The 19,413-nt window shown below is 41.4% G+C and overlaps 1 protein-coding gene and 1 long non-coding RNA gene across 9 annotated transcripts in view; both read right to left on the bottom strand.

Annotated features, from left to right (window-relative positions):
* The window catches only part of LOC125643693 (uncharacterized), a 263,102-nt gene that overhangs the window by 11,894 nt on the left and 231,795 nt on the right, over positions 1-19,413 (bottom strand). Inside the window, exon 1 of one of the 8 annotated variants that reach the window (XM_048866785.2) lies at positions 5,330-5,399. The exons of the other annotated variants lie outside the window; for them this stretch is intronic. The gene's annotated coding sequence lies outside the window, so the exon portion shown is untranslated. Of the gene's footprint in view, positions 1-5,329; positions 5,400-19,413 lie in introns of those variants that run through there. 8 annotated transcript variants of the gene reach the window in all.
* Positions 12,726-17,468, bottom strand: LOC142070555 (uncharacterized). The gene is made up of 3 exons (XR_012666412.1): positions 17,251-17,468; positions 16,243-16,303; positions 12,726-12,915 (listed from the first exon to the last, which is right to left on the bottom strand). It is a non-coding gene; the product is annotated as an uncharacterized LOC142070555 (long non-coding RNA).

Raw genomic sequence — 19,413 nt, 5'->3', positions numbered from 1 at the left:
AACAAGGTTCCTTAGTCCAAAGTCCAAAAACAATATGAAAGCAAAAGAATTTTCAGCTCCCTTCCTTGCAGATAAGCAGTAAGAGAGACCAGTGCCCCTGGGACCTAACTTCCAGCTCCTGGGTGCCAATAAACCCACAACTCCAGGCCAGTTCTGCCCTCCTACCATGGGCCTTCAGGCAGTTCCTAGCCTGAGCCAGACTTATTGCCCCACATAGGAACAGCCTGTCTACTCTCCTCCCAAACCTGCCCCACCTGCTGGGCTTTCTTCCTTTTACGTCCAGCATACACATGCAGGTGTAGCAGAGCTAATTGAACAGGGCTAGCTTGTCCCAGGCCTCCTGACGCTCAAAAGGAAACAGAACTCAAGGCAGCAAACATCTACTTTGCGTTTCCTCTTCCAACTGCAGGTTTCTTGGCAAGCACTTGGGCACACACAACAGCTAGAATTTATCCTATTACATCCAAAAGCAAAACAATTTTATCATTTCTCTACACTTTCAGCATGTTCTTTCCATCTTTTCTTTTATCCCAGTTTAGGGAACATCACTAATGACAGGTGCAGGGGAGAGGGGTGTTTTGTTCTTCCCTGAGGTTTGTTGAATTAAAAAAAATCAATATGTACCAAACAACAAGAAAGATAAGAAAATACAGTAAGAATTTTTTTCTTAACTTGAACACTTTGGATCCAGTCCAACAATATCTGCAACCCTCCATACCACAGAAGCTGTAGATGCTGCCTCCACTGGGGCCTGTCTAAAAGAAAATTCAACCCATTGTACACAGCTGAAAAATAGAGTCTCTGCAGATCTACTAGTTATGTGCTGGAGAGGTAGGGGATTGATGCTGGAATAACTCTCCACCTCCCATGCTCCTCTGCACTTCAATTCTGGGCTGGCCCAGCTCCCTTTGCTGGGGCTGTTGAATATCAGTGAAATAGGAGAACCCTTCCCACATGTCAGGTGGTAGAGACATATTATGAGCATCTCTCTGTGCAGAACAAAAACATTATTGCCAAGGTCTGACTCCAGCCCTCAGAAGTCGTCACTCAGAGAAGATCATGGAATCCTCAGTCAGTCTTCCATTGCTGCCACAATGGAGGAATTACCCTTGGAACATGTTCAGCACGATAGATACTAGCGACCGTATTGTATGACATCCCTGACCTTTTTATGCTACTTAATATTTTTATTATTTTATGTCATGTATCCTCCAATGTGCATATAATCTTGAAAAATTAGTTTATCTGGAAATTGTGAAGGACTTCTGCCACTTCCAAGGTTAAACATTCACAAAATGTGGGTTTTTTTCTAGGTTCAGTTAAATGGTCACCATGCTTTTTCTTTATTTCCTCTTACTTTATTGATAAGAAATTCCTAGTCAGTCATCTTTTTTCATCTTCCTTCACTACAACGTACATGCTATTTTCAAGGTATGAATTGTTGTGATGTCACCACTGCAAACTGATATTAACTGATTATATGCATTTTTTTTAAAAAAAAAAACTTTGTTAAATTAAAATTCTGATTTTTGTCTCACTTAAAATTTCTTTGAGAATTTCTCTTCTTGATTTATACCTGAGGTAGGGAAAGAACCCCTTTCTTCAAAACCTCTACTGCTCTGTGCTAAGATCCCAGTCCAATGTATGAAAATCAATGGGAAGTGTATTATATAGGATTTAATACAATTCCCATTGATTTCCATACATTGGACTGGGATCTTAGGCCCTGATCCTTCAATTGATAGCACATGGGTGGAGTGCTGTGACTGCATGGTGCTGCACTAACTTCAATGGGGCTGATTATGGGCATAGTTATGAGCCCACATGGTATCAATTGTAGGTTTGGAGCTTTAGATTATCAACTTTTCAGGGCATTTTGTCACGGATATCTATGATGCCTTTTAAGTAATAATTACAAGTCCTGCTACACACAAAACAGTGACTAGTGTGACTGTAATTGAATGCTAACAATGCATAGTTATCAAGATTTCTTAAGTACTCAAGTCAGTCTAGCTCTGCTGATTAGGGAATATGCATTCACAATCTCGGGGGTGGGGAGGGTCACAGGCAACCTCCTTGTCTATATAGTTAAATGGGAAGGAAATCATTCAGGGGTCTCAAAACATGTTGGTTGTAACAAGGGGTCATGGTGCGGAAAAGGCTGAGAACCACTAGCCTAGAGCAGGGGTTCTCAAACTGTGGGTCGCAACCCCATTTTAATGGGGTCACCAGGGCTGGCATTAGACTTGCCAAAGCCCAAACCCCACCGCCTGGGTTTGAAGCCCGGGCGCTTCAGCCCTGGGTAGTGGGGCTCAGGTTACAGGCCCCCTGCATGGGGCTGAAGACCTTGTGCTTGGGATTTGCCCCCCCCCCCCCCCCAGCTCAGACAGGCTCAGGCTTTGCCCTCCCCTCGCCCCCTCCTGGGGTCATGTAGAATTTGTTGTTGTTAGAAGTGGGTTGCAGTGCAATGACGTTTGAGAACCCCTGGGCTAGAGCATTCCCATTGCTCTCAATTATCTATGGAGAATGTCATTGCATAGGCTCTTCCAATAATGTCTTTTGAGGTTTCGATAAACTACTGAAACCAGACAATCCGATTAACGCCCGTGGGAACTGAGGGTGCTCGACATTGCTCCAGAGCAGAGCTTCAGGGTGCAGGTATCTGCCGGAGAAGAACACTGGGGGTACGTCTACTCTTGGAGCTGGTGGTGTGGATTCCCAGCTCACGCAGACACACTCTCGCTGACTCTCATTGAGCTAGCATGCTACAGAGCTCTGCCCCAGGCACAAACTCCCCTGGAGCCTGGGGGTAGATACTCAGGGTGGCTAGCCCAAACCGCCACTCACTGCTGCCTGTGCCCCAACTCCACTGCTATGTTTAGTGCACTTGCTCAAGAGGAGCTAGTGAGACTGTTTACATGAGCGGAGAATCTCACCCCCAGCTCCACGTGTAGACGTAGCCTTGGAGGGCGGAGCTGGAAACAGAAAAGTATCTTGAACAGTCATTTATGGAAATAAGAATAAGACATTGAGAACCAAGACATGGCCCTTTGTATATTCTCCTAGCTTGCAAAGCAGACTCGGGTTACAAGTGACCCAAGCTCTGGACAAGTGGAGTGGGGAGAGAGGATTCTATTCTGCAGTGGAATGAGCTTGTCTCTCCACTACATAGCTGGGGAAGGAGGCAGGTTAAATGAGCAAGACAGATTAGAACATGGTAACCTTCCAGACTCTACCTCAGTAACAAAGAAGTCTAAGTATTCCTCCAGTGTGCATTAAGATTTCTGCATAAAATATGCCGTATGTTTAAACAAATCACCTCTTATTTTCTGTATGTTTTTCTCTGCTCCTACCTTTAAATAAATACTTGAAAAAAAATCTAATCTGGATTGACTGGGAGTATTGCATTAGGGAAAATCCTGAATGTTCCCATTCTTGAAGAACGCAATATTATTAATAGAAGGAGGTAATAAGGAAAAAGGGAACTGGCTGCTTAGTAGCTGGCCAGAGAGAGGAAACAGAGTACACAGAAATTGTCCTGGCACACACCAGTTGGAGGCTCGGCTCCAGTGGGAGCAAGAATCAGAATGTGGAGCAAGGTCAGTGAACTCTGCAGTCACAAGTATTGGACTGCGGTATCTCCAAGAACCAAGCCTAGGAGAAGGATGACTAGAAAACAGAAAGCTTTTGTGCATACTTACAAATATAGTGAGATACCCTGTCAGCAATGCAGGGTAAGAGCTACAAGAAATACTTATGACAGTTAAAGAGGATTTGTGAAATTATTTTATTGGTGAACATTTGTCTGGGTGAGGATAATAGTGTGTTTGGCCCAGCTTTTGCCCACGTAGGCAGCCCGGCTGCCTACTAGAGAATTCCTTGCGGTTAAGAAGTGGGAAGGACAGGAGTTAAAGAAGTAGAACTCACAATTGTCTGCTAAGAGCAGAGGGAGAGCTCCCCCTCCTCCCTCATGAAGACACAGGGTACATCTTCATTTGAGCTGGAAGGTGTGATTCCCAGCTCAGGTCGACATACCTGTGCTATCTTTGTTTGATCTAGCATCTAAAAATAGCAGTGTGTCCATGGTGGCACAGCTGGTCACTCGGGATAGTTGCCTCAAATACAATACCACCCGACCAGCTGGTTATGTAGTCGGGCAGCTAGTCCAAGCCACCACTTGTGCTGCTGTGGACACACTGCTATTTTTAGGCATTAGCTCAAGCAGCGTTAGCGCGAGTACACCTATGCAAGCTGGGAATCACACCTTCCAGTTCACACGTAGCCACACTTTCAGATGGGGGAATCTGAAGCAGGAGCGGGAGGCATAGGTGCTGGAATGATTTTTATAGTGGTGGTGCTGAGAGCTGTTGAACAAAACTGTAAACCCTATATATTATGGAAACCACTGCAAGCCAGCATCCCTAGTTCCAGCATCTATGGAGGGAGGAGCTGGTGAAGGGTTTCTGGGGCTTCAAGCCATTGCTAACAATGAGTGAAGCGGTAAAGATGGAGGAAGACTTCTAACAGCCAGAAGTTCCCTCTGTGGAGCCTCAATCTCCCCTATAGACACAAGGGAAGAGAATGGCCCACCTCACCCTCCAGCCCTGCTGCAGTAGAGCAGAATACAGGGAGGTGTGAACCCTGGGCTGACTCCCAGGTGGTTCTCTGCACACACACTGTAGGGCCAAACCAGCTGTACTACACAGGGTGCCCTCCATGCTCTCAGATGGGGTTAGGATATTTTCTTACTCTGGCATTCTCTTGAAACTAACCTGTGCCTGCCTGGCTCAGCATGGCACTTCGTTAGAAACATGAAACTGATTTATTCTGCCTCATTGCAGCAGAGGCATAACAGAACAACTTGTATGGAGGGGTAACAGACAGGCAGTCGATATCCCTACTTATCTACTTTTCCATTTAAAATTAATAGTTTTTAGTGGCAATGGTCCCTTTTTTATATTTTGAGAGACATGGCACATATTTAAGATGTTATAATTCAATATTTAATGAAAACAGACTTGTTAATGAATGAAGCACGTTAGCAGACATCAGACATTCAAAAGTAACAAACAGGAATACTTTTTGTTCAAACCACGAATGATAGATCATTGAAAGAAAAGTGGGACAGATTCATCAATAGAAAAGGGCCGGTGATCTGAAGCGACCATCATCCCATCTTCTGAAAACAGAGTCACAACATGATAAGAATCACAAATAAACTACTGATAAATGTATGTCTGAAAAATGTAAATATTGTTTTCATTCCTTCGAGGCACCAGAGCTAAGAGCAGAAGGGAAGGGACAACATGGGTGTGCAAAGTATACTCACTGTGTCTGTTTGGAGAGGAGTATCCCCACATTATATTCCTACAGAAAAGCGTATGCCCACTTTTTGCCATTTGTGGAGATGCAAATAAAAAGCGACATAGATTGTATCCTTTGTATTCTCTGTGCAGTTTACCATATCCCTAGGAAAGTTAGTACAGCACAGAGCACACAATTTTCAAGAGAGAGACTGGCTTCCACATAGGCACCTAAATAAAGTGGCCAGATTGTCAAAAGTGCTCAGCACCCAGAAGCTCCCACTAAGAACAATGCAAGCTGATGGATACCAAGCATTTTTGAAAGTCTGGCCACTTCAATTAAGCCTTGTTTAGACTAAGAAAAAAAATCATGTTAGTTACGATGTCTGAGGGCTTGTTTATATAGAAAGCTAGCGTGTGGCAAGTCAAGCAGTGTTAATTGACAGCACACTAGTCTCTGCCATGTATTAACTGACTATGTGGACCTGCCTAGATGCACTAAGAGTTCTGTAGTGTGCTTTGACATACTCCCATTTCAAACAGCAGTACATCAAGGCATGCTACAGAACTTTTAGGGCACTGTAGCAGGGTCCATGCAGTGATTTAGTAACCTGCAGATTTACACCCTGGCTTGCCCCACACTAACTCTCCATGTAGACAAGCCCTTCACTAGTCTATTTGAAACTCCATTTAGAACCTAGTGTAGATGCAGTTTAATGCCTCCGTACCCAAACTAGCTGGTTGGGGGGCGGGGGTCAATGCTATTGGGGAAGTCTACATAGCAGCAGAGGTCATTTGAAAATCCGGCCAAGAGTGTTTCTCCAGAGTCATTCACACTCTATAGTGGATTAGCATCGCTAATCCCAAGTGTTCAAAAGTCACCAGTCAGGCCTCAAAAATCAGGAGATTGGTTTAAAAGTCACACAAGTTTTACAAATGCTCATCTTGGTAGGCAGGCTGTGTCTTTGACAGAGCTGGGCACACTGGAGAGACCCTCTTGGGTGGGATTGGGGACAGGGGGAGATCTCAACCAAGAACAGCTAGGGCAGTGCTCCAAATGCTCTCTCTGCTGCCCCTCCCTCTTGCTGTCTGTGGGCCCGGGGGGGAGGGCTCTGCACCCTGTCCAATCTATTGATGTTGCCATGGGGCTGTGGGGGTGCTGGGAGACTGGTTCCTGTCTGGAAGTGCTGGAGGGGGTGGGATGTTGCAACTGTTTGTTGCTTAGGTGAGATAGCCATTGTGAGCTCTCTGTCCCACCCTACATCTAGTTGTTGGATGTCCTCTGATGCCAGAGGCTAGGCCTTCCATATGGCAAAACTGGCAGACTGCTGGATGGGGGTTTTTTTTCCCCACTTTGCATCCAGCAGGTCTAAGTTACAATCACTGCTAATTTAGCAGGTTCCAATGGGTGGGTTAGAAGTGTCCAGTGGATGTCCCTGTAAACCAGTGGGCTGCCTGGGTCTTGGGCCAGAGTACAGCAATGCATGGTGAGGGGGTTTGCCTTGATGTCTCGCTCAGCTTGTGCCCCTCTTCCTTAGCTTCCCTACCTCCCGCCTGCATGGGGTGGGACTCTGCCTTCCAATCAAAGTATTTTGGCAGACCTAAGGGTATAGAAGGAGCATGACCTTCACACACACACCCTGAGGTTTGTGGTACCATTTGTGCCACTTTAGGTCCTGCCAGGTAGTTTGGGGGTAATTACCGCAGTTAGGTAATAGATTTAAATGAAGTTGACACCTCTGTATTTAACCATACAATGGTGTCAGACAGACAATTAAATTGAATGAGTTGGCAATGCTGGGTCATGGTCCCAAAAAACTCTGCTATACTACAAGTCAAGACTTTATATACATAAAGGCACACCCATAAGAACATAAGAACAGCCATACTGTATCAGACCAAAGGTCTATCTAGCCTAGTATCCTGTCTTCCAACAGTGGCCAATCCCAACAAGCAAGCAAACTCCCTTTATTAATAAAGATTTCCAACTTCACACATTTAGGGGGACTTTGTTCAAACCAATAGAGTAAGCTAAAGGGAAATAATTGGAAAATGTGAGAGCTCCCTGATTAGTCTGAGGAAATATCCAAATAACTAAATAGCTATTTAGACAAGCTCCGAGAATGCTCCTTTGATGCTCATGACACACTTTGAAGTCTTTTGAGAACATTGTGGGATAGAGACAGAAAGGGAAAACATTGAAAACAAAACACATGCCAGTACAAAGCAAGTTGTGAACAAGTAGAAGCTATATTTTTTCTTAAGGATACTGACTTCACTTTATGGCTCTGAAAAAAATATGACTGGTAAGGCCACTGGTTTATTTCTGAGTAGAAAAACTGCATAGTATGAAATTTAACTAATCATTTAGCTGACATTGCTAGTAGTCCCTTAAATCAAGCATCTTAGTCATATTCCCCTGAAGTCTGCCAGAAACCTTTGCCTTTTTGACATGAAGTCCTTGGTTTGTCTACCCACAACGCAAGCATGAGCACCCACCCACCTATCCAGCCGCAACTCTGTACCTCATGGTTATCTGACCAAATCACATCTAGAGGCGAGAGGGTAATTCCTTTCCGTGTTAAGTCAATATTGCATTCTCTACTAAATCTGCCATCACGTATTCCAATTAATGCCAAATAAAGCGTTGGTTTCTGTGATGTGGATACCCATCCAGTAGGAGCTGCATTGAGACAGCAGTGCATCATGCTCCCGCAGATTTGGCTCAATCTGATGCTCTGAGATTTGAGTCCTTTTCCCATGTCTGCCATTTCATCTATGTTATTATCTGCAAGTCACGACACCTCTCTGGGCCTCAGCTTTCCAAACTGTAAACTGAGGATAACGCATTGTAAAGGGCCCTGCAAATCTTGCATAGCTATAGATGAACAGCACCTCAGAAGAGTCACTTATTTCACAATGGCCACTAAAATGCTATCAAATGTTAAGCACTAGACTATAACATAATACATAGTTAGTTAAACAACTGCAGACAAAGAGTAACTATTGAATCGGATTGGAGGGAATCTCAAGTGGGGTTCCACAGGGATCTGTTCTGGGTCCGGTGTTGTTTAACATCTTTATTAATGACCTGAAAGTAGATACAGAGAGCACACTGATCAAGTTTGTAGAGGACACAAAGCTAGAGGGGGTTGCTAGTAATTCGGAGAATAGAGCTAAAATTCAGAGGGATTTTGATAAATAGCAGAATTGGGCTGTAGACAACAAAATGAAATTCAAAAAAAAAGAAAAAAAGACAAATGTAAGGTGATACACTTAAAGAAAAACCAAAACGCACACATACACAATGGGGGATAACTGGATTGGCAGCAGCACTGCTGAGAAGGATCTGGGAGTTGTGGTGGATCACAATCTCAACATGAGTAAGCTTCACAATGCTGTTGCAAAAAAAAAAAAAACACAAACAATTTTAGGTTGCATTAACAGAGGCACAGCATGTAAGTCATGGGAGGCGATAGTACTGCTCTACTCAGTGTTGGTTAAGTCTCAGCTGGGGTACTGTGTCCAGTTTTGGTCACCCATGTATAGAAAGGATGCAGAGAAACTGGAAAGGATCCAGAGGTGAGCGACAAAGATGATTAAAGGGATGGAATACAAGCCACGTGAGCAAAGGCTGAAGGAACTGGGTATGTTTAGTTTGGAAAAAAGGAGATTAAAAGGAGGATATGATAGCAAAAGGCTGCCATAAAAAAACATGGAGAAAAGTTGTTCTCTCTTGTCACAGAGGGCAGGACAAGAGGCAATGGGTTCAAACTACAGCATAGCAGATTTAGCTTAAGTCTCAGGAAAAACTTCCATTGTCCTACTGTTCTTACAGTTAGGAACTGAATGCCTAGGGAGGCTGTGGAATCTCCTTCACCTGTGGTGTTCAAAAGGAGGCTGGATAGCCATCTGTCATGGATGGTTTAGACACAACAAATCCTGCATCTTGGCAGGGGGTTAGGTGATCCTCGCAGTCCCTTCTAACACTATGATTCTATTAATACTAATTCAGTGGCTGATTTATAGAGATCAAAAGCTCAATTAGCAATCCACCATGGATTTGATCTCTTGTAGGTAAGCTGCAAGGAGTTATGAAGCTGAGTCTGAGTTCCCAGTGAAGTCCTCTAGTCCTTCTCCTGAGGATGGGTTGAAAAGGTGAAGTCTATTACAAACCTAGTTTTATTTGCTGTTCTCACTTTTTATACTCTTCCCCAGCTACCGTCTCTTCGCTGGTACTGTGCAAGAGAGAGAGGACTATTCTGTCTACAATGGCATCTGCTCCTAACTACGGTTCAGTGCCAGACCACTCTGTGGGGGCGGGAAGAATCAATTTCTAATTACTCATTCATAGCAGAGGTTTAATGAATTGTACTGGTTTATTGTACTTTCACTACCATTGTTATCTTGGGTTTTATGCATTCTTTGGAGAAGTGGAGTAAAAAAAAATTTAATGCCATTTCACTTCTAGTGTGGGATGACAGATCTGAATTTTACCAAACTGAATATTTAAGGGTACCCAATTTTAGTGCATTAGCTTCATTGCACAGTTTTACCCTCTGTCAGACCTGTTTGATTCTATTAAAGAAATGGAGGGATGGAAGGCACCTCAAGAGGTCATCTAGTCCAGCCCCCTGCACTGAGGCAGGGCCAAATACACCTAGACCATCCCTGACAGGTGTTTCTCTGACTTTTTCTTTAAAACCTACAACAACAGGGATTTCACGCCCTCCCTTGGAAGCTTATTCCAGTGCTTAATTAACCTTATGGTTGGAAAGTTTTTCCTGGTATCTAACCTAAATCTTCCTTGCAGCAGATTAAGCACATTACTTGTTGTCCTACCCTCAGTGGACATGGAGGACAGTTGATCACCATCCTCTTTATAGTAGTCCTTAACATATTTGAAGACTTATTAGGTCTCCCCTCAGTTTTCTTTTCTCAGGACTAAACATAGGTCAAGGTTTTGAAACCATGACCTATGAGGAAAGGTTACTTTTTTTTTTTATTTATGCTTTCCTCTGGACTCTCTCAAGTTTGTCCACATCTCTCTTAAAGTGTGGCACCCAGAACTGGACACAGTATTCCACACCAGTGCCAAGTAGAGTGGGACAATGGCCTCTTGTGTCTTATATATTACACTCCTGTTAATAAAGCTCAAAATGACATTAACCTTTTTCGCAACTCCATCATATTGTTGGCTCATATTCAGATTGTGGTCCACTATAACCCCTAGATCCTTCTCAGCACTAACAACTGCCTAGCCAGTTTTTCCATTTTGTAGCAGTACATTTGATTTTTCCTTCATATGTGAAGTATTTTGAACTTGTCTTTATTGAACTTCATCTTGTTGATTTCAGACCAATTTGTCAAGATCGTTTTGAATTTTAGTCCTAGCCTCTAAGTACTTGCAACCTCTCCCAGCTTGGTGTCATCCACAAACTTTGTAAGCAAACCCTCCGCTCCATTAATGAAAACAGTGAAAATTACCAGATGCAGGACAAACCCCTGCAGAACCTCACTAGAAACGTCCTCCCAGTGTAACAGGGAATCTTTGATAACTACTCTTTGAGTATGGTCTTTCAACCTGTTATGAACTCACTTGATAGTAATTTCATCTAGACCACATTTCCTTAGTTTGTCTACAAGGATTTTAATTTTTCTTTTCTGGATTTACAAGAAAAATTGGGTATTCATCCAGTTATTGGTATGTTACATGATCAATTTAAGAAAAAAAAGATACTCAAAAAAATCCTTAACTTCCATCTTTTTTTTAATCCTCAACTGTCTTTCCAATGGTTTTTTGTGGGTAACAAAACAGAGAATATTTTGTAGTGAATAAATGAATGAATGTAGCTTTCTACTAACACAACACCTATCAGTACATCATTTTCCTTGCATTTATTTTTTAAATTTTAATTCTCTGCATTGATCATGGGGGGTTATCAAAGAATATTTAATATTTGCTGCTCAAACAGGGTCTCAGTTTAATTGGTAATTCATATGGGGTTGCTGCTGTTCCCTGATTACAGCAGCAATTCTGGCATGAATATTCACATCTGTGCATGCAAAATTCAGTTTCCATGAATGATGTACATTTTGGGAGGCAGAAACAGCACTTTTCATTATGTCTGTTCAGCAGCTAACACATTGTGGGCACCATTAGAAACATTACTAATAATGCTCATGCACGCAACTTTGGAAGTCACTTTCCATGAATTTGTGCCAGTGAAACTCAATCACTCAACATGTTCAAAGGAAGTGTACATGAAAAGGGGCAAAAATATAGCCAAAACACATTCATTTAAAAACCTCAGATATCTTAGGACAATGTGTGCAATATTCATCAAGCCCAAATGTTAAATAGCCAAGAAAAAAAAACTCCACACAAAGCATCAATGTTTTGCAGCTAATTGTTTCACCTTAACTTGAAAGTGGTTCATAGGATCAGAACACAAGATTAGCATGGGAGCAGGAACAAACTTCTCCTCTAAAAAGAATGTAAGAATATATCACAATACTATAAGGCTACCTAGTAATGCAAGTCTGAAAGTTATCACACTGCAACACCCTGAGACAGTTTTCAGAGTGTTTTGGGGGCTTCAATAATCATCATGACTGGCACTTTATAGATTCGTATTAGCTAGGTAGAAGCGATTTATGGGCCAGATTGTGACACTCATACATGCACTGAATAGTACTTTACACCATATGAATTCCCATTAAAGTCGATTGGGCTACACTACTTAATGTAATGGTGCCACAGTCTGGTACTGTTATCATTCAGATAATCTAAGAAACTAGAGCATAGTTTTGCAACAAAGGTAGATAAGATTTTAGAGAATTGTCTTGGGGAAAAGGAAAGCTATGCTCCTCTAATTCTTTGATAGCCTTCTTGGTTCTACTCTATGTAGGATTTGCATCCAAAGTGATCCTATGTTTTCTTTTCAAAACAGAAGATCAAATTATTATTATTAAGAATTAGAAAAGGCCATATTAGGTCTTCTTATTAAGAATTAGAAAAGGCCATATTCGCCTTATCAGACAGCTACATACAAGAGTTATCGTCAGATTATAAGACATTATAGAGGGATACAATATGTCAAAGCCTATTTTGACCTATACAGGGGTCCCTAAATCTCTCTTGAACTTGTTGACTGAAAGTGACACTGAGTAACAGATTGTATCACTCCCCCTTCTGCTCCCTTTCTTTCTTCACCCACTCTTCCTCTTTGATGATAGTTATACTTTATACTACTTTTATTTTCTACATAGCATTAAGTACCAGTTGTGCTCCCGAGTATCTGTGTCAGCTCTTTTTTTTATGGAGCAGGAGGACTTGATCACAACTACACATTTCTTTGTGACATTAAAAATAAAAAGTTTATTGCTTTAAAAAGTGTCATAAATCATAATTACCCAGCAGAAGCATTGTAGTCCAAATTCTGTCTCATCCTCTTCTCATCTTTATGTGCTTCCCTTCAAACCAGTTCCAGATGGCATAGTTATGAAACCTTCATCCATGGCTAAGTGGAGCTACCTTCCCTCGAGTGTCTGGGTTGAATTTCTCTATGCATAACAGGTTCCTTGGTTGCACCTCTCATCTATTGATCACCTGATGAAATTGCTTTCTTACTGCATGTTCCAATTCTGGTGAGTTACTTCTATTCCTCAGTACCCAAATGGCTCTCTCTCACATGCATCTCTCTTCTTCAAATTTGGCTTCCTCTCCCTCACTCCTATTGCTCTCCCCAAATCTGCACGGTCTCTGTACCATGATTCTCATTCTCTAGGTCTTACCCATTTGCAGTGTCTTGCTTGCCCATTTTATGGGTCTTTCATTGCTGACTCCATCTTCCCATTTTGTGTTATCCAGATTTTCAGCCCCTCCCCTTATTCAACATTCTCTCATTCTTCCCTGTTCTAGGATGTCTTGTCTAGTATATGCCTTTAAAGTCGCACAAACTTGCAATGTGTCATAAGAAAACTATTTGGCTTATATGATCACATGACAAATTCATGGTTGTATTTGTCTTCAGCTATCTCCCATGATGCGGGTTTCCTGACATTCCATACTCAGTTTCTTTAAGAGCTACACTTCTCCACCCAATACCATCGTCTAATACTCATGTTGTCTTTTTTGCAGAGAAAACTGGAATAGGCTTAAACTGATGAATAATTAAGAAATCTTTAAGTTAATCTAAAATCAACATTTCGAATAAGGGTGAAGTCTCTTTTCACAGCAGAGAATTTCACAGCTATGAATGATCTACCCTTGGGATAGATGATATGGAAAAAGATTAAATAATTCCTGTTACTCTGCTTATGGGATTCTGCTGATCAAATTCTTTAAAGTGAAACATTGATATTTCTCTAAAAAGTTAAGCTCAAGCAAAATATATCCTAAGTACTAGTTTCAGGTAAACCTTCACACATTCACTTTATGGCCGACATGGAAGTTAGTTAGAAAATTCAAGCATTTAATCCTAGTGTTCTCATTGTGTCCAGCTGTCCTTATTTCTAAAATCTGCCTGGCACAACCAAATATTTTATTATGCTTAAAGGGCTACATTAATGTCTGGCATAATGCCATCAAAGTCAATGATGTTGCTTTGGCCTAAACCAAGAGTCATTTCCCTTGTGGTAAGCACAACTGATCACAGGCAAAAAGCTAAGAATGCTACAAGTGGAAACAAAAGCGAAAGTCAAAATCCAAAAGTGGAAGTGTCTCATCTGATCTTGTTCCTAGCACTGCTAATGATTAGAAATGGGACTGAATCAAAACCTTGGCTCCAAAACCTTCTAAACTTCTGGGGATTTAGAGACCAAACCAGCAGCTGGACCCAAATTTGGGATCCATAATGGAGTGGATCTGAGGTTTTGGTATAGATATCCTCTGCCCCACCTAGATTTTGAAATCTACATCAAAGTTTCATGATTCAAGCCCAAGAGAATTTGAATATTGGTAGATTTACAACCAATGAAGGAGTAATCGCTGTTACATGGTTAAGTAAACATATTCAGTATGGAAGACTAAATTGCTCTCTAAAGTGGAATAGGGATTTCCATCACTGAATCAGATACTATCACTGAGTGCAGAGAATAAGATCGATGACTGGATATACAACCATTTACAAGAGATCAGAGTGAAATTAGAGATAATCATTCATACAGATGAGATGGATGGTTCCATTACAAACAATGTGGAAGAGTTCTCCAAGTTTGCTTTTATTTAGTTTTAACTGTGACTGAAAAAACCTTTGCATCTCACTAAGCTGGTTTAGAGGGAAGAAGATAGTAGGGTGAAATTTTTCATTAGTTTATTGCTTAGTTCTGAGGAAGAGAGGTTCAGTGGCTAGCACAATAGCCTCAGACTCGAGAGATCTGCTCTACTACTTCTTGTATGATCTTGGGCAAGGGACTTAGGCCCAGAACAAAAGGTATTTAGAGATCTAACTCCTATTGATTTCAGTGGAAGTTAAGAGCCTAAATATCTTTGAGGATCTGGGCTTTAGTCTTTCTGTGCCTCAATTCCCCATAAAAGGGGGATAAAACAACTTCCCGCCCTCATAGGGTGTTGTGAGGTGCTCACATACCATGGTGATGGCAGTCATATAATTGGCTTGGAAATCAAACTTTTGAAATCATTATGCAGCTGCAGAATGAAGATGCAACCAATCAGATTGGAAACAAAAAAGAAGAATTATTTTAAGGGCGGGACTTTCAAAAGGTGTGCAGGAGTGGACTAACTCTGCTCCCACTCAAGTCAATTGTAAAATTCCGCACTGTCAGTGGCACCAGATTTAGGCCCATTCTGGGCACCTTTGAAAATCCCACTTTAAAATCAATTTTTTCTTTATTTTTAAGGACTTGAGTGATCCTAAACCTGTAATCAACCCACAGTCAAATTTGGCATTAGAGATTAAAAACTGATCACAATATTTCAGAAATGTTAGATAAGGACAAAAGAAGGCAGAAATTATCAGTTCCTTTTAGACATATTGGGCCCCACCTGTTATTTATACTGTTTTTACACCTGACCAAGTCCACAGACTTGAGTGGAGAAACTCCTGATTTGTACCAATATAAGAGCGGGACCTGCCCAGTTCTCTCGCTTTTTAGGGGTAGAGGTTTTTATTTCCTTCCTAGCAACATCAGCTGGAGTTTGTAGCTCTTTCTAGGATAGTACTGGGTCTTGCTTTTTTCTTTTAGCTTGAGCTGCACCAAGAAACCATCTTCCCTGGTCCCATGCACCATACAGCTTCACTCTCCTTCAATTCTCATTGCTCCCAGCAAGCTTTCAAACACTGGCCTCCACTCCTGTCATTGGACACACACTTCCAGGGCCTCCCACGCTGTCCCCCTGGACCTCTTTTAAGGGCTCAGGGGATAATGGCAGAATTAATGCCACCCCAGTGGTGTTAACTGACAGATTTTCTGTGTGGTTTGAGTCCGATGTGTATTCCCTCTTCAGCACTGACCCTCAACTCCGCAAATGGATTTCTGTGAAGTCTGGACTAGGGGGTAGGGGCAGGGTTGGGGAGACAGCCAAGTTTTCTCCCATGTTCTTCTGACTGGACCCAGTCAGGCCCTGGGAAAATATTACTGTAATGAATAACTGACTGACATTTAGCAACATAAAGCCTTTTGAAAAACTAGCAAAAGGTCACTATGCATTTTCTTCTCAAGGAAACCATGTGGGCCATGTTTATACAAATTAATGTTTGCACAGAAGAGGGAAATACTGGAGAAGGGATCTTCACTGTGCTTGTAGCATACAGAAGCAAAACACTTTCTCTTCAACGAAGGCAAACATATCAAATTACTGGCATCACAAGGGAGATTCCTTCCCTTAAGCTGCTACTTCTCCTAACCCACATTACTTCAAGGGAGACAAAGCTTGCTGAAATAATATTGAATGAAAAACAAAAACTGACCATACCTCTAACAGTTGGAACGGAGTTTTAGCCCATTCTTCATCTCTTTCGTGTGTTATGTTGAAACTGAGTACAAAAGGAGGCTATCAGCGTTGAATATTCTATCATGAGGTAATTCAGCCACCAGCTCTAATCTTAAGAATACAATGATAGCAATGTGCTTTCTGTTTCCATAGGATGTGAAATATCACAGGCCAGTAGACTCTAAAATGCACATTTAAAACTGAAATGCCTGGCACCAGAGAGTTGTTTACTAAAATCTCCCTCTCTGAAAAGGTTCAACTCAAGTGTCCTAGAGAACAGTTAATAACTCATGGCATCTGCACAGCATAGTTGCTCAAAGGAAATCTATTAAAGAATAACTATGTTATAAGTTTACTCTTGTGATATATTCATCACTGTGGTCCTTAGTGGAGGTCATATTTGTGCCCTCGTATGATACAGACTAAAAGCAGAAGATTTCGGCAGCAGCAAATGAAATATAACAGCCTTTCTAAACTTTAGGGGAAACAATGCCAGGTGCCCAACCTTTAAACAAACAAGGATGCTGATTCCCTGGTGTCATTTGCTCCCATATGTCACTGGAGCAATATGTAGGAAGAAGGCAGGCTGAGATGGGTGGGAGGGAATAGACTGCCCCAGCCAGTGTACAGCTGTTATAGAAGTTCCAAATTGATTCCTCTGCCAGGCCCTGGTGTGCTGTGGGAGGGGGTCTGAGAGAGTGGTAGGAGGCAGCACAGAGGACTTAAGATCACCTTTGCACCTCCAGGATGTGGGACTGGACCAAGGGCTGGCGCAGCCCCTAGTTCACACAGCAACCTGCCAATGGGATGCTTTGCAAGCTAAAAACAAGTTACTAGGAAGCAGGTAATGGAGAATTACTGGGCTCCAGCACAGAGCATGAATCTTGAGTCCATCACTTAGCCCTGGTCTACACTGGGGGGCGGGGGAATCGATCTAAGTTACGCAACTTCAGCTATGTGACTAAAGTCAATGTACTTAGATCGACTTACTGTGGTGTCTCCACCGCGGTGAGTTGACTGCTGCCGCTCCCCCGTCGACTCTGCCTGGGCCTCTCACGGCGCTGGAGTCCGGGAGTCGACGGGAGAGCACTCGGGGGTCAATTTATTGCATCTAGTCTAGAAACGATAAATCAATCCCCGCTGGATCAATCGCTGCCGCGGGTAGTGAAGACATACCCTTAGGAAAAGGGGAAGTGGCTTTGGGGCAACCAGCCAAGTACCAGTGACAAAAGCTTTAAGTACCAGCACAGCTATGCACTCTAGTTGTTCTACACACCATGCACATAAAGTAGTAATACAAAGCACTATACAAGGTAACAAATATAAAGACACCCATGAAAATGTTAAATTGAATTAACATGTTAATACATATAGCCTTGTTTCTTAGAAAATGTATCCTCAAACAGGCCTTTTCAGATGATAGCTTAAGAGATCTTTTGGTACAAAAGATAAGTATTCATGTTACAGATTTGATACTTTAATCTTTATTCATCCACATATCCCAGAAGATTTGAAAAGTTCTCTGTAGTATTTACAGCCATAGTGTGACAGAATTGTGCTGAAGAATAAAAACCAGAAAGTGAAATTGACTATAAACAAAATTGACTCATGTATTTTCATTTTCCAAAGGTGCCTGAAGCATGAAAAGAAAGCACAAACAGTGAAAATTAAAATAGATTTCTAAAATTCTTTCAATTTGAAAGTCTAAAATATTAGTAATATATGTAGGGAAGTTTATAATATATTACACACACATACACACGCCCCTCATCCCCCCCCCCCAAAATACTACTACAACAGAGCATTTTCCCTGTAAAAATATTCAAATAGATTTATATTCACAATTTTGAAAAATGGGAGATTATTCTTTGTACCCCATTTCGGAGTTATTCATTACACTACTATGCCAGCATCAGCAATCACAGCTGATGCCTTGGAAATGTTTCTCTTAACTAAAATGAAAAGGAAGAGAAGTTAGCAACCTCACACACCAGCTTGTCGTTTCCTTCTATTCGTGCCTAATGTGTATTAAAAAAAAGAAATCCTTCAAACAGTTCCTATCTCAACCAGCTGGTGGCACTATAAGCTCTTACTATGTAATGAAAAGTGAACGCATCCACTGCAATATAATTTTACAACATTTAATCTTTTATCTTTATTTATGAGTCTGTCATAAATGGTTTAATTTGCATGAATTGGCCATATTGAGCCTAAACTGTTAGGCTAGGGAATATCCGGTTCATAAGCAGTAGGCTAAGATTGTCTTGTGGAGATTTAAAAAAAAAAAAAAAAAATTTGTTCTCCATTCTCTAGCAAAGAAAGAAATCCTGGTGTGCTGCCAAATGATCTTTCTTACCATGACACTAAGAAAAATTTTATATAAAAATAAAATCAGACACACAAAATTCAAGGAATTGATCTCAGAAGGGCTCCTTGAGCAGATAAAGCAGTAGGTTATACAGGATAGCAATTTTGCATATTATAGATCATCCTTCATTTAAGAAATGTACACTATATAACAAATATGTATCCTCTATAGTAAGGTAAGGAAAGATACATGCTGCCCAGCAAAGTAGATATAATATGTAGTAGGCGGTGTATAAAGATGGAGGGTGAAATCCTCGTTCCATTGAAGTCAGAACTCCCATTGACTTCAGTGGGGCCATGATTTCACCCACAGAGTATGCAGCAAAATATATGGGCTTGAATCTCCTCTCACAGCCACGCAACTCCATTAGTTTCAGCAGAATTATTCCTGATTTACAGCAGAGTAATCAGGAATATAATATGGCTGGAAGTAAACTGGATGTCTAGCATACATACAGTAGGAAAGGAAATTAAACAGGCAACAGATTGGACATAATGATTAACTCAGTGCTGTTGCTGAATTTGTTTTCAGCAACATTTTCCCTCTTTTAAAACTGTATTTAACAATAATTTCTCCAGAGCCTCATTTTTTCTTTTTTCATTTTTTTTTGCAGTGATAATCCTTTTCAAGAGATATTTATTCCTCTTTCACATTAGTTTAAGTGTACTTTTTATTTAAGATGATACCTTCTTGAAAGTGAAAAGGTTTTCTTTCAGGATGATTTGTGTTCCTCCTTCTCGGATATTAACATTAAATGACACTTAACTGCTATATAGCATTTTTCA

Source organism: Caretta caretta, chromosome 1 (genome assembly GCF_965140235.1).
Source record: "Caretta caretta isolate rCarCar2 chromosome 1, rCarCar1.hap1, whole genome shotgun sequence".
Taxonomy (NCBI): Eukaryota; Metazoa; Chordata; order Testudines; family Cheloniidae; genus Caretta; species Caretta caretta.
Note: the sequence above shows the minus strand (reverse complement) of the source record. Positions and strands in the feature narration are given on the sequence as shown.